This window comes from Hyla sarda, chromosome 5 (assembly GCF_029499605.1).
Source record: "Hyla sarda isolate aHylSar1 chromosome 5, aHylSar1.hap1, whole genome shotgun sequence".
Lineage (NCBI taxonomy): Eukaryota > Metazoa > Chordata > Amphibia > Anura > Hylidae > Hyla > Hyla sarda.
In genome coordinates this window covers 13,705,274-13,719,451 of record NC_079193.1, presented here as the reverse complement: position 1 = coordinate 13,719,451, position 14,178 = coordinate 13,705,274, and the positions used below count along the sequence as shown (strand labels likewise).

Sequence of the window (14,178 nt, the reverse complement as noted above, 5' to 3'; positions counted from 1 at the left end):
ACACAGGGCCGATGCAAGTATTTTTGCCACCCTAGGCAAAAGCTAATATTGCCGCCCCTTGACTCTGCCGAACCTTACTACCAGGGTGACATAACACACTGTAACAAACCTCCTCCGCATGTAATTTCCTTACAACTGGGGTGACACACTGTAACAAACCTCCTCCTCATATAATCTCCTTACTACTGGGGTGACACACTGTAACAAACCTCCTCCTCATATAATCTCCTTACTACTGGGGTGACACATTGTAACAAACCTCCTCCGCATGTAATTTCCTTACTACTGGGGTGACACACTGTAACATACCTCCTCCTCATGTAATCTCCTTACTACTGGGGTGACACACTGTAACATACCTCCTCCTCATGTAATCTCCTTACTACTGGGGTGACACACTGTAACAAACCTCCACCTCATGTAATCTCCTTACTACTGAGGGGACACACTGTAACAAACCTCCTCCTCATGTAATCTCCTTACTACTGGGGTGACACACTGTAACAAACCTCCTCCTCATGTAATCACTTTACTACTGGGGTGACACACTGTAACAAATCTCCTCCTCATATAATCTTCTTACTACTGGGGTGACGCACTGTAACAAACCTCCTCCTCATATAATCTCCTTACTACTGGGGTGACACACTGTAACAAACCTCCTCCTCATGTAATCTTACTACTGGGGGGACACACTGTAACAAACCTCCTCCTCATGTAATCTCCTTACTACTGGGGTGACACACTGTAGCAAACCTCCTCCTCATGTAATCTCCTTACTACTGGGGTGACACACTGTAACAAACCCCCTCCTCATGTAATCTCCTTACTACTGGGGTGACACACTGTAACAAACCCCCTCCTCATGTAAACTCCTTACTACTGGGGTGAGACACTGTAACAAACCCCCTCCTCATGTAATCTCCTTACTACTGGGGTGACACACTGTAACAAACCTCCTCCTCATGTAATCTCCTTCCTACTGGGGTGACATGTGATCTCCACTCCAGCATAGCTCAGCCCCGCCTCCTCCACAGCATTGCACAGGTCCTTCCATCATTTCTTCTATCCTGCTCAGCTCCGCCCCTAACACGTGACTGGTCACATGATGTTGACATCATCACATGAGGTGGAAGGGTAATGTGACAGTGCTGAGCTCCTGACAGATAGAGGAGCGCAGCACCAACAGAGTTGTTTTGGGACAAGAAATAGCGGTGGGCCCCCCTAGCAATGCCACTGCTCCAGCTGTTGCAAAACTACAACTCCCAGCATGACCGGACAGCCGTTGGCTGTCCGGGCATGCTGGGAGTTGTAGTTTTGAAACAGCTGGAGGTGCTTTGGTTGGGAAACACTGGTATAGGTTATGATGCAACATTGGAGTTGGAGGATTGGTTGGATAAATGGCCGGTATTTTTAATATAAAAAATACCGGCAGGATTACCAAAATACCGTCTGTGCTGGTAAAATACCGGGCAGGTGGCAACTCTACCCGAATCCACCCGAAGTTCAGCAGAGCATTTCACTTGTATCACATAGAAGCTGCAGAGCATTTCCCCATATCACAATTAAGCGGATGTTGGCCCAGGTTACTAAACAGAAAGCCGACACGTTTTTTTCCTTTTTTTAACGTATTCTGAATTTTTTAGGTAGATTTATTATGTGTTTACGTCGTCTCTTTTCTTGATTTTGCGCAAGCAGCGACAGATCAGCTCAGAAAACCTCCCGCTTCTCCTCAAAGTCCTGACTAATCAATGACGCCTTGAGGGCAAATCGTCCCGTAATGGCGCAACTGAACATAGAAAGGCCCACGGCAAAATCCAACTAATTAAACGAAGCAACAATTAGGCCAGGTTCACACCTCGTTTTTGCAGTACAGTTCCCGTATCAGGTTTTTGATAAAAAACGGATTCCTCAAAACCGGACTAAACTGTATCAAAACGTGTGTACAAATTTTAATCCGTATACAGTTTAAAAAATGATGTCCTGTTGCATCCGTTTTTTAAGAAAAAAACGGATACGTTTTGAACTTTTCACTCCGTTATGAATAAAGTTTGATTGAAATACCAAGAAAAAAACTGTGCAAAGTCAAAAACTGTATGATGAAAACCGGATGGAACCGTAAGCACATACAGTTCTGTACGGTTCCCATTGACTCCCATGTTAACAAAAAAAACGTATACGTTTCAATGCGGTTTTTCACCCGGACCAAAAACCGTGGTAGGTTAGGCTGGGTTCACACCACGTTTTTCAAATACGGTTACCGTATACGGTTTTCCGCTAAAAAACGTATGGCAAAAACCGTATGCAACCGTATACAACCGTATGACTCCAAATTAAAACGTATACGGTTTTTCCCCGTACGGTTCTATCCGTTTGCATCAGTTTTTGCCAACGGTTTTGCTATTTTGTTGGAATTAGTTTTCCAGCAATTTAATAAAGTTACTATTGTTCTATTGAAATTCCAATCTGCGCATGTGTCAACTCCAAAAACGGATTAGCAAAACCGTGTGCAACCGTATTCTGAAATTCTGTGTACGGTTCTCACAGACAACAATGTTAAAAGAACCGCATACGGTTCGCATAAGGTTTTCCAACCGGAGACAAAAACGTGGTCGACAGCGTTTTCGCCTACGGTTGAAAAATCGGCAAAACCGTATCCGAGGCAAAACGCATGCAACCGTACACAACATTGGGAATACGGTTTACAATGCATTCTCTATGCATACGGTTTCGGATACGGTCGTATACGTTTTTTTGCAGAAAATCGTATACGGTTACCGTATTTGAAAAACGTGGTGTGAAGCCAGCCTTACGATTTTGGGCACAGGAAAAAAATGGAAAAACCGTACAAGACGCAAAACGGACACAACCTGATGCATCTTTTGGCATACGGTTTTCAATGAAGAGTCAATGCATACGGTTTTCAATACGGTTCCGTACGGTTTTCAAATTGAAAACGTATACGGGAACTGTATTGTAAAAACGGGGTGTGAACCCGGCCTTAGGGTGCATGTACACCTCGGTTTTGCAATACAGTTCCCGTATAGAGTTTCAAGTTAAAAACCGTACGGAACCGTATAGAAAACCGTATGCATTGACTTAACATTGTAAACTGTATGTCAAACGCATCATCCGGTTTGTCCGTTTTGCGTCTTATACGGTTTTGTCCAGTTTTTTACCTGAACCCAAACCGTAGTCTATCAAGTTTTTTGGTTCGGGTGAAAAACCGTATTAAATTGTTTACGTTTTTTTTAAACATGGGAGTCAATGGGAACCGTACAGAACTGTATGTGCGCACGGTTCCATCCGGTTTTCACCATACGTTTTTTTCCTTTGCTAAGTTGTTTTTTGGATTGGAATTTCAATCAAACAAGTGAAACTTTATTCAAAATGGAGTGAAAAGTTAAAAACGTATACTTTTTTTCTTAAAAGACGGATGCAACCGGACATCATTTTTCAAACCGTATAAGTTTTTTAACCGTATATGGGTAGAAATTTGTACACACGTCTTGATACAGTTTAGTCCGGTTTTGAGGAATCCGTTTTTCATCAAAAACCGGATACGGGAACTGTATTGCAACAACGTGGTGTGAATGCACCCTTAGGGTACATTCCCACAGGGCGTATTTGCTGCGCATTTGCTGCTGCGTATTTTATTTTCTCTGTTGAAGTCAATGGGTAGGAAAATACGCAGCACCAAATACGCAGCAAATACGCAGCAAAATACGCCGTGTGGGAATGTACCCTAAGGCTGCATTCACACCTCGTTTTCAGTCTACAGTTGCCGAATCCGGCAGGGGGAGGGGAAAACCAGCTCTCCTGTACCACAGCCGGACCGGTCGGCTCATTTTTGACCCGTATCCAATTTCCTGACCGGACCTAAAACCGTAGTATACTACGGTTTTAGGTCCAGTCACAAAACCGGATACGAGTCAAAAATGAGCCGACCGATGGGGGAGGGGAAAACCTGGCGCTCATTTTTGACCCATATCCACTGAAAACGAGGTGTGAATGCAGCCTAAGACTGATAGTAAATCTGACGGAAGGGGAAACGCAAACCCTTGGGCCAGTATCACAAATCATAGGCTTAGATACATCAGCTAAAAAAAAAAAAAAAACTAAATTATTCATATATTCAGAAATCCAGCTCACCAGTGCGTATTTAACACCACAGGCTTAGATACAGCAGCTCAGCAGACAATTATAAACATTCATCAAAACCTGTGTGGAGGAAACGTTGACCAGTTGCCCATAGCAACCAATCAGATCCCTTCTTATATCCTTCAGAGGCCTGTGAATGAAATGAAAGCAGCGATCTGATTGGTTGCTATGGGCAACTTCTCCTCTCCACAGGTTTTGATGGATTTCACCCAATAGGCCTAGAGAAAGCAGCTTAGCAGAAGGTACCCCACACACAGGCTTAGATACACCATGTTAGCAGAGAGTATTCCACACCTCAGATTTAGATACAGCAGCTCAGCAGATGATATCACACATTATAGGCTTAGATACACAGCTCAGCAGAGAGTACGACACACCAAAGGCTTAGATACACAGCTCAGCAGAGAGTATTACACACCACAGGCTTAGATACACAGCTAAGCAGAGAATATTACACACCCCAGGCTTAGATACACAGCTCAGCAGAGAGTATCACACCACAGGCTTAGATACACAGCTCAGCAGAGAGTACCACACACCTTAGATACAAAGCTCAGCAGAGAGTATTACACACCACAGGCTTAGTTACACAGCTAAGCAAAGAGTACCACACACCAAAGGATTAGATACACAGCTCAGTAGAGAGTACCACACACACCAAAGGCTTAGATACACAGCTCAGCAGAGAGAATTACACACCACAGGCTGAGATAGAGCAGCTCAGCAGATAATTTCACACATAACAGGCTTAGATACACAGCTCAGTAGAGAGTATCTCATACACCACAGGCTTAGACAGAGTAGCTCAGCAGATAATATCACCCATAGTTGGCTTAGATACACAGCTCAGCAGATAGTACCACACACCAAAGGCTTAGATACACAGCTCAGCAGAGTATTACACACCACATGCTTAGATACAGTAGCTCAGCAGATTATATCACACATAACATGCTTAGATACAACAGCTCAACAGAGTATCACACATAACAAGCTTAGATACACAGCTCAGCAGAGATTATCACACATAATATGCTTAGATACACAGCTCAGCAGAGAGTATCACACATAATAGGCTTACATAAACAGCTCAGCAGATAATATCACACATAACAGGCTTAGGTACAACAGCTCAGCAGAGAGTATCACACACCAGAGACTTAGATACACAGCTCAGCAGAGAGTACCACACACCTTAGATACAAAGCTCAGCAGAGAGTATTACACACCACAGACTTAGGTACACAGCTCAGCAAAGAGTACCACACACCAAAGGCTTAGATACACAGCTCAGCAGAGAGTATTACACACCACAGGCTGAGATAGAGCAGCTCAGCAGGTAATATCACACATAACAGGCTTAGATACACAGCTCAGCAGAGAGTATCACACATAACAGGCTTAGATACATAGCTCAGCAGAGAGTATCACACACACACACCACAGGCTTAGACAGAGTAGCTCAGCAGATAATATCACCCATAGTTGGCTTAGATACACAGCTCAGCAGATAGTACCACACACCAAAGGCTTAGATACACAGCTCAGCAGATAATATCACCCATAGTTAGCTTAGATACACAGCTCAGCAGATAGTACCACACACCAAAGGCTTAGATACACAGCTCAGCAGAGTATTACACACCATAGGCTAAGATAGAGCAGTTCAGCAGATAATATCAGACATAACAGGCTTAGATACAACAGCTCAGCAGAGAGTATCACACATAACAGGCTTAGATAAAGAGCTCAGCAGAGAGTCCCACACATAATAGGCTTTGATACAGCAGCTCAGCAGAGAGTTTCCCACACACAGGCTTAGATACAGCATCTCAGCAGAAAGTATTACACATCACAGGCTTAGATACAAAAGCTCAGCAGACAATATCGCACCTAATTGGCTTAGATACATCAGCAAAGCGGACTACATCACATCACAGGTTTAGATACACAGCTCAGAAGATAGTATCACATACTATAGGCTTAGATACAGCAGCTCATCAAGCAATATCACACAAAAAAAGGGTTAGATACATCGGCAAAGCAGACTGTATTACACAATATGGTCTCAGATACATCAGATCAGCTGACTTAGATACACTACTCACCAATTTTAAGCTTAGATACAGCAACTTTTATTACACAGACGCTTAGATACACCGACTTTTATTACACAGACGCTTAGATACATTGACCTACAGTAGTACAACTAATAGTCTTAGCTACGCCGGTTTAGGGGATGTAGAAATGTATCTGCACGTTGTATGATATATTCATTTATATACAGTCGGGTGATGCTGGGACATGTAGTTCTCCTACCTACAGGTTACCTTATACAGTATAATATGCCTAAGGCCGCGTTCACGTTTTTGCACGACAGTTCCCGTATACGTTTTCAATGTGAAAACCGCACGGAACCGCATTGAAAACCGTACGCATTGACTCTCCGTTGAAAACCATATCCCAAAAGAGGCATCAGGTTGTGTCCGTTTTGCATCCTGTACGGTTTTGTCCGTTTTTTTCCCGAACCCTAAACCGCAGCCTACCACCGTTTTTGGTCCGGGTGAAAAACCGTATTGAAACGTATACGTTTTTTTTTTTTTTTTTTTTTTTTTTTTACATGGGAGTCAATGGGAACCGTACAGAAACGTATGTGCTCACGGTTCCATCCGGTTTTCACCATACGGTTTTTGACTTTGCACAGTTTTTTTTCTTGGAATTTCAATCAAATAAGTGAAACTTTATTCATAATGGAGTGAAAAGTTAAAAACCTATAAGTTTTTTTTTTTTTTTCTTAAAAAACGGATGCAACCGGGTTCAAATTTGTACACACGTTTTGATACAGTTTAGTCAGGTTTTGAGGAATCCGTTTTTTATCAAAAACCTGATACGGGAACTGTACTGCAAAAACGTGGTGTGAACCCGGCATAAGAATTAAAGGAGTGATCCCAACACTGTTGCTCTCCAGCTGTTGCAAAACTACAAATCCCAGCATGCCCTGACAGCCTTCGGCTGTCAGGGCATGCTGGGATTTGTAGTTTTGCAACAGCTGGAGAGCTGCCGGTTGGTAATCTCTGGAGACAATATAAGAATGGTAAAAGTGTTTATCTTGGAGTGATTTCAGGTTTACTCCGTGTATTTTTCACTCGGATTTACTAATTTGTCGCACGTCAATTTCATATTGTGTCGCACGCAAAATTGTGTGAAAGGAAATGGCCATGATTGATCAGTATTTATTTGATTTTTTTTAATCAAATTTTATTTTTTTAAATCAACTGGTGCCAGAAAGTTAAGCAGATTTGAAAAGGACTTCTATTAAAAAATCTTAATCCTTCCAGTACTTATTAGCTGCTGAATACTACAGAGGAAATTATTTTCTTTTTGGAACACAGAGCTCTTTGCTGAAATCTCTGTCCATTTTAGGAACTGTCCAGAGCAGCATATGTTTGCTATGGGGATTTTCTCCTACTACGGACAGTTCTTAAAGGGGTGCACAGTGCTCTCTGCTGACATCTCTGTCCATTTTAAAGGGGTATTCCAGGAAAAACTTTTTTTATATATATATCAACTGGCTCCAGAAAGTAAAACAGATTTGTAAACTACTTCTATTAAAAAATCTTAATCCTTTCAGTACTTAGGAGCTGCTGAAGTTGAGTTGTTCTTTTCTGTCTAAGTGCTCTCTGATGACACGTGTCTCGGAAAACACCCAGTTCAGAAGCAAATCCCCATAGCAAACCTCTTCTACTCTGTGCAGTTCCCAAGACAAGCAGAGGTGTCAGCAGAGAGCACTGTTGCCAGACAGAAAACAACAACTCAACTTCAGCAGCTGATGATTATTGAAAGGATTAAGATTTTTTAATAGAAGTAATTTACAAATCTGTTTAACATTCTGGAGCCAGTTGATATATATATATATATATATATATATATATATATATGTATATATATAAAAGTTTTTTCCTGGAATACCCCTGATATATTCAGCAGCTAATAAGTACTGGAAGGATTAAGAATTTTTTTTTTTTTTTTTTTTTTTTTTAAAGAAGCAATTTACAAATCTGTTTAACTTTCTGGCACCAGTTGATTTAAAAATAAATAAATAAAGTTTTCCACCGGAGTACCCCTTTAATGGTTAATAAGTAATAAAAATAGGTAATTAACAGATATAATTAAAAACAATTAAAAAAAAAATGGGTTTAAATAATATACAAAGGTCTATAAAAAGGTTTTCAACATAAACACTTCATTTTAATTACTTCACCGACTGCTCAAAGGGGTAGGGTTTTGGTTTTAACAATCTCACACGTTTTTAAGTGTATTTTCTCACACACTCGGAGTGATTTTTTAATTTTGTCGAGAACACGCCCCTTTTTTCAAAAACCACGCCCCATTTGTCAGGTTTTAAAACCACTCTGAGCGATGCTGGTTCACGTCGGTAAAATGTGTCGCATAAAGTGTCGCACAACCCGACAAAAAGTGACGGGATTACCTTAGTAAACGAGGACTAATATGTTTATTGTTTTAAATGACCCTGAAATGTTCCCAGTTTCCAAACTACATACAGCGGTCCCTCAAGTTACAATATTAATTGGTTCCAGGATGACCATTGTATGTTGAAACCATTGTATGTTGAGATCATAACTCTATGTCATCCAAAAATAGGAAAAAGTGAGGATTAAAGAAAAATAAGTAGATAACTAATATAGATAAAGCAAATCCTTACATATAATAGTAAGAAAGATCTGCTGGGAACTGTAATCACTGTCTGTGTTTTCCAAGCAGGGAGCCTCCAGCTGTTGCAAAACTACAACTCCCAGCATGCCCAGCATGCCCGGACAGCCAAAGGCACCCTGCTTGGGAAACACTGGTCTATGTAGAGGACAGAAGCTTCTTCGAGGTCCTGTACAGAACACGCAATGTCCTAAAAAAGTAACATGGAGTCTCCCTCACCTGGTGTCCAAAGGAGCAGCTAACCCTGGTACAGGTAAAGAATACAGAACATGTAATACCTCCCTGTACTGTAGGGGGCGCTACCAGACACCAGTCAGTGCATACACTTCAGTAATACAAGTAAAGAGTACAGAACATGTAATACCTCCCTGTACTGTAGGGGGCGCTATCAGACACCAGTCAGTGCATACACTTCAGTAATACAGGTAAAGAGTACAGAACATGTAATACCTCCCTGTACTGTAGGGGGCGCTACCAGACACCAGTCAGTGCATACACTTCAGTAATACAGGTAAAGAGTAGTACAGAACATGTAATACCTCCCTGTACTGTAGGGGGCACTACCAGACACCAGTCAGTGCATACACTTCAGTAATACAGGTAAAGAGTACAGAACATGTAATACCTCCCTGTACTGTAGGGGGCGCTACCAGACACCAGTCAGTGCATACACTTCAGTAATACAGGTAAAGAGTACAGAACATGTAATACCTCCCTGTACTTTAGGGGGCGCTACCAGACATCAGTCAGTGCATACACTTCAGTAATACAGGTAAAGAGTACAGAACATGTAATACCTCCCTGTACTGTAGGGGGCGCTACCAGACACCAGTTAGTGCATGCACTTCAGTAATACAGGTGATTTACCAGTAAATTGCCCATTCTGATTGGTCAGTTCTCTCGGCCATTGACAAGTTTCACAGATCTGGACTGTCTTTGTCCAGATTGTCATTGTATGTTGAATCTGGTTTCAACTTACAATAGTCCAGAAAAGACCATTGTATGTTGAAACTATTGTATGTTGAGACCATTGTAAGTTGAGGGATCACTGTATATTATAAACCTCAATGTGTGACAACCTGGTCACCTGTTGTTGTTATGTCCGCAAACATATAGGAAAAACAAAGTTTACATTGGTTGTTATGTCCACAAACCCAACCCCCCCCCCTCCACCTTTGCCTAGAACGTCCAACAAAGTAAGGCTGCGTTCACACGGCCGTCTAGACCCGTCCCGTTCTTCTCCCATCGAAAAATAAAAACAGACTTAAAAAAACGGGTGCATTGATGTTATCCGTTTGTATCCATTTGGATCCGTTATTGTTCAGTTAATAAACCAAAAAAAAAAATTTTTTTTTTGGTTCTGAGCATGCTCAGAAGTAAAAACGGATCAAAAAACGGATTGAAAATATAGATGCAAACAGATGACATTAAAGACTCATCCGTTTTCCATAGACTTCAATGTAAAATTTACTGTATCAGTTTTTTCTTCCGTTTTCTTGACGTTTCCGTTTTCTTGACTGCATGTGCCGTTTTTTCTTGTGTCAAAAAAACGGAAATGAGCGCCGACGGGTCTGAACGGATGTAAACGGATTGTTAAAAAAAATCCCATTGACATGAATGGGATTTTTTTAAACCGTTTTTAATCCGTTTACAGCCTGCAAGATCGGAACCGAAACGGGGATAAGAAAAAAAACGGGGACAAACAGTTATAGTTAATCCTAATAACCAATAGTAACCTTATAATAAAGCAGACTATCATTTACATAAATGGGGGGGGGGGGGTAACATTGTAGCTGCTTTCAGATGAGGATCATGTAGGGTTAAGCCGTTCTTTAACCCATTATCGACGCAGGCGCCGCGATCCCGCATCATATCGCGTCGTTCCCGGCGCTAATCAACGGCCGGGACCTGCGGCTAATACCACACATCGCCGATCGCGGCAATGTGCGGAATTAACCCTTTAGAAGCGGCGGTCAAAGCTGACCGCCGCTTCTAAAGTGAAAGTGAAAGTGACCCGGCTGCTCAGTCGGGCTGTTCGGGACCGCTGCGGTAAAATCGCGGCGTCCCGAACAGCTGATCGGACACCGGGAGGGCCCTTACCTGCCTCCTCGGTGTCCGATCGACGAATGACTGCTCCGTGCCTGAGATCCAGGCAGGAGCAGTCAAGCGCCGATAATGCTGATCACAGGCGTGTTAATACACGCCAGTGATCAGGATGAGAGATCAGTGTGTGCAGTGTTATAGGTCTCTATGGGATAACAATGATCAGTATAAGAGATCAGTGTGTGCAGTGTTATAGGTCTCTATGGGATAACAATGATCAGTATAAGAGATCAGTGTGTGCAGTGTTATAGGTCCCTATGGGATAATAATGATCAGTATAAGAGATCAGTGTGTGCAGTGTTATAGGTCCCTATGGGATAATAATGATCAGTATAAGAGATCAGTGTGTGCAGTGTTATAGGTCCCTATGGGATAATAATGATCAGTATATGAGATCAGTGTGTGCAGTGTTATAGGTCCCTATGGGATAATAATGATCAGTATATGAGATCAGTGTGTGCAGTGTTATAGGTCTCTATGGGATAACAATGATCAGTATAAGAGATCAGTGTGTGCAGTGTTATAGGTCCCTATGGGATAATAATGATCAGTATATGAGATCAGTGTGTGCAGTGTTATAGGTCTCTATGGGATAACAATGATCAGTATAAGAGATCAGTGTGTTCAGTGTTATAGGTCCCTATGGGACCTATAACACTGCAAAAAAATGTAAAAAAAAAGTGTTAATAAAGGTCATTTAACCCCTTCCCTAATAAAAGCTTTAATCACCCCCCTTTTCCCATAAAAAAAATAAAACACTGTAAAAAAAATAAACATATGTGGTATCGCCGCGTGCGTAAATGTCCGAACTATAAAAATATATCATTAATTAAGCCGTACGGTCAATGGCGTACGCGCAAAAAAATTTCAAAGTCCAAAAAAGCATATTTTGGTCACTTTTTATACCATTAAAAAATGAATAAAAAGTGACGAAAAAGTCCGATCAAAACAAAAATCATACCGATAAAAACTTCAGATCACAGCGCAAAAAATGAGTCCTCATACCACCCTGTATGTGGAAAAATAAAAAAGTTATAGGGGTCAGAAGATGACATTTTTAAACGTATAAATTTTCCTGCATGTAGTTATGATTTTTTTTCCAGAAGTGCGACAATATCAAACCTATATAAGTAGGGGATCATTTTAACCGTATGGACCTACAGAATAATGATAAGGTGTAATTTTTACCGAAATATGCACTGCGTAGAAACGGAAGCCCCCAAAAGTTACAAAATGGCGTTTTTTTTCGATTTTGTCGCACAATGATTTTTTTTGGGGGTAAAATGACTAATGTCACTGCAAAGTAGAATTGGCGATGCAAAAAATAAGCCATAATATGGATTTTTAGGTGGAAAATTGAAAGGGTTATGATTTTTAAAAGGTAAGGAGGAAAAAACGAAAGTGCAAAAACGGAAAAACCCTGAGTCCTTAAGGGGTTAACAAGCTCGGAGGCAGAAAATACTTCGCTTTACTATGAAACCGGACAATAAATCATGAAATTGTGGTTATTTAAAAAAAATATAAATAAATAAATAAAATGCACCGGCAGCAGTTGGAAACAGCAGTTGCGTCAGTAAGGTGCCGCGAAAGGCCCCCAGGATTTTGTAGAGTTTTCGTGCGTGCGTTTAAAGTCTGACTTTACCTTTTTAACAGTCATTTCGACCCTCAGCTCACCGCCTGCGCAACGAAAATATAAAGGAGGATACGTGTACAAGATCCCTCAGGGAAGGAACAGCAATGGGGTCCACTCCGTGCAAGAATGTGTCCGTCATAGGAATTACCAATTCACTTCCAATTGTGCGAAATGTAACATTGACGCATCTGTAAAGCCACTTCAGCAAATATATTCTATATACTCTTAGGCTGCTGTTCACATTGCTGTTTTCCTGCCATATTTTCTATGACTGTTGTCTTGACTTGCTTTGTGCACAGACGACCATGTTCCCATATTCTTACATAGAGGACATTATTTTTTCAGAAAACAAATGAATTTTTTTTTTGTTTTTTGTTTTGCGATTTTACAGATGCATTTTTTTTTAGGGTAAAGACTCCAGTGTTTATTCTGCTATGTTACAGCCCCACATAAGGATGGATGGATAGATATTAGATAGATATATAGATAGATATGAGATAGATAGATAGATAGATAGATAGATAGATAGATAGATAGATAGATAGGAGATAGATATGGGATAGATAGATAGATAGATAGATAGATAGATAGATAGGAGATAGATAGAAAGATAGATATGAGATAGATAGATAGATAGATAGATAGATAGATAGATAGATAGATATGAGATAGATGGATAGATATGAGATAGATAGATAGATAGATATGAGATAGATAGATATGAGATAGATAGATAGATATGAGATAGATAGATAGATAGATATGAAATAGATAGATAGATAGATAGATAGATATGAGAGAGATAGATAGATATGAGATAGATAGATATGAGATAGATAGATATGAGATAGATATATATGAGATAGATAGATAGATATGAGATAGATATGAGATAGATAAATATGAGATGGATAGATATATATGAGATAGATAGATAGATATGAGATAGATAGATATGAGATAGATAGATATGAGATAAATATGAGATAGAGAGATAGATACATAGATAGTTGATAGATAGATAGATATGAGATAGAGAGATAGATACATAGATAGTAGATAGATAGATATTGGATAGATAGATAGATAGATATGAGATAGATAGATATGAGATAAATATGAGATAGAGAGATAGATACATAGATAGTTGATAGATAGATAGATATGAGATAGAGAGATAGATACATAGATAGTAGATAGATAGATAGATAGATAGATATGAGATAGATATGAGATAGATAGATATGAGATAGATATGAGATAGATATGAGATAGATAGATATGAGATAGATAGATATGAGATAGATATGAGATAGATAGATATGAGATAGATATGAGATAGATAGATATGAGATAGATAGATAGTAATCCAAAGAGAAACAGCACTCCCTTGAGCTCAATATCCGTGGGTGCACGCAGAACCAGACCTTGATCAGGGGTCACAATTCACAGAAAGTTCATATAAATCCGCAGCACACAGGTCCAATATGGTGAAAAAGAAGCTTGAGAAAGGCTGGAAGAGCCGGCAGAAACGTCGCTGTATGACATTC

General features: G+C 40.4%; 1 protein-coding gene and 1 long non-coding RNA gene across 7 annotated transcripts in view; one reads left to right on the top strand and one right to left on the bottom strand.

Moving 5' to 3' along the window:
* MEOX2 (mesenchyme homeobox 2) overlaps nt 1-14,178 on the bottom strand; it is a 148,891-nt gene that overhangs the window by 126,211 nt on the left and 8,502 nt on the right. The window lies entirely within an intron of this gene.
* The window catches only part of LOC130272900 (uncharacterized), a 49,537-nt gene continuing 39,664 nt past the window's right edge, over nt 4,306-14,178 (top strand). For all 6 annotated transcript variants that reach the window (XR_008843776.1, XR_008843778.1, XR_008843779.1 and 3 more), the window contains exon 1: nt 4,306-4,403. This is a non-coding gene — a long non-coding RNA (uncharacterized LOC130272900). The remainder of the gene's footprint in view (nt 4,404-14,178) is intronic.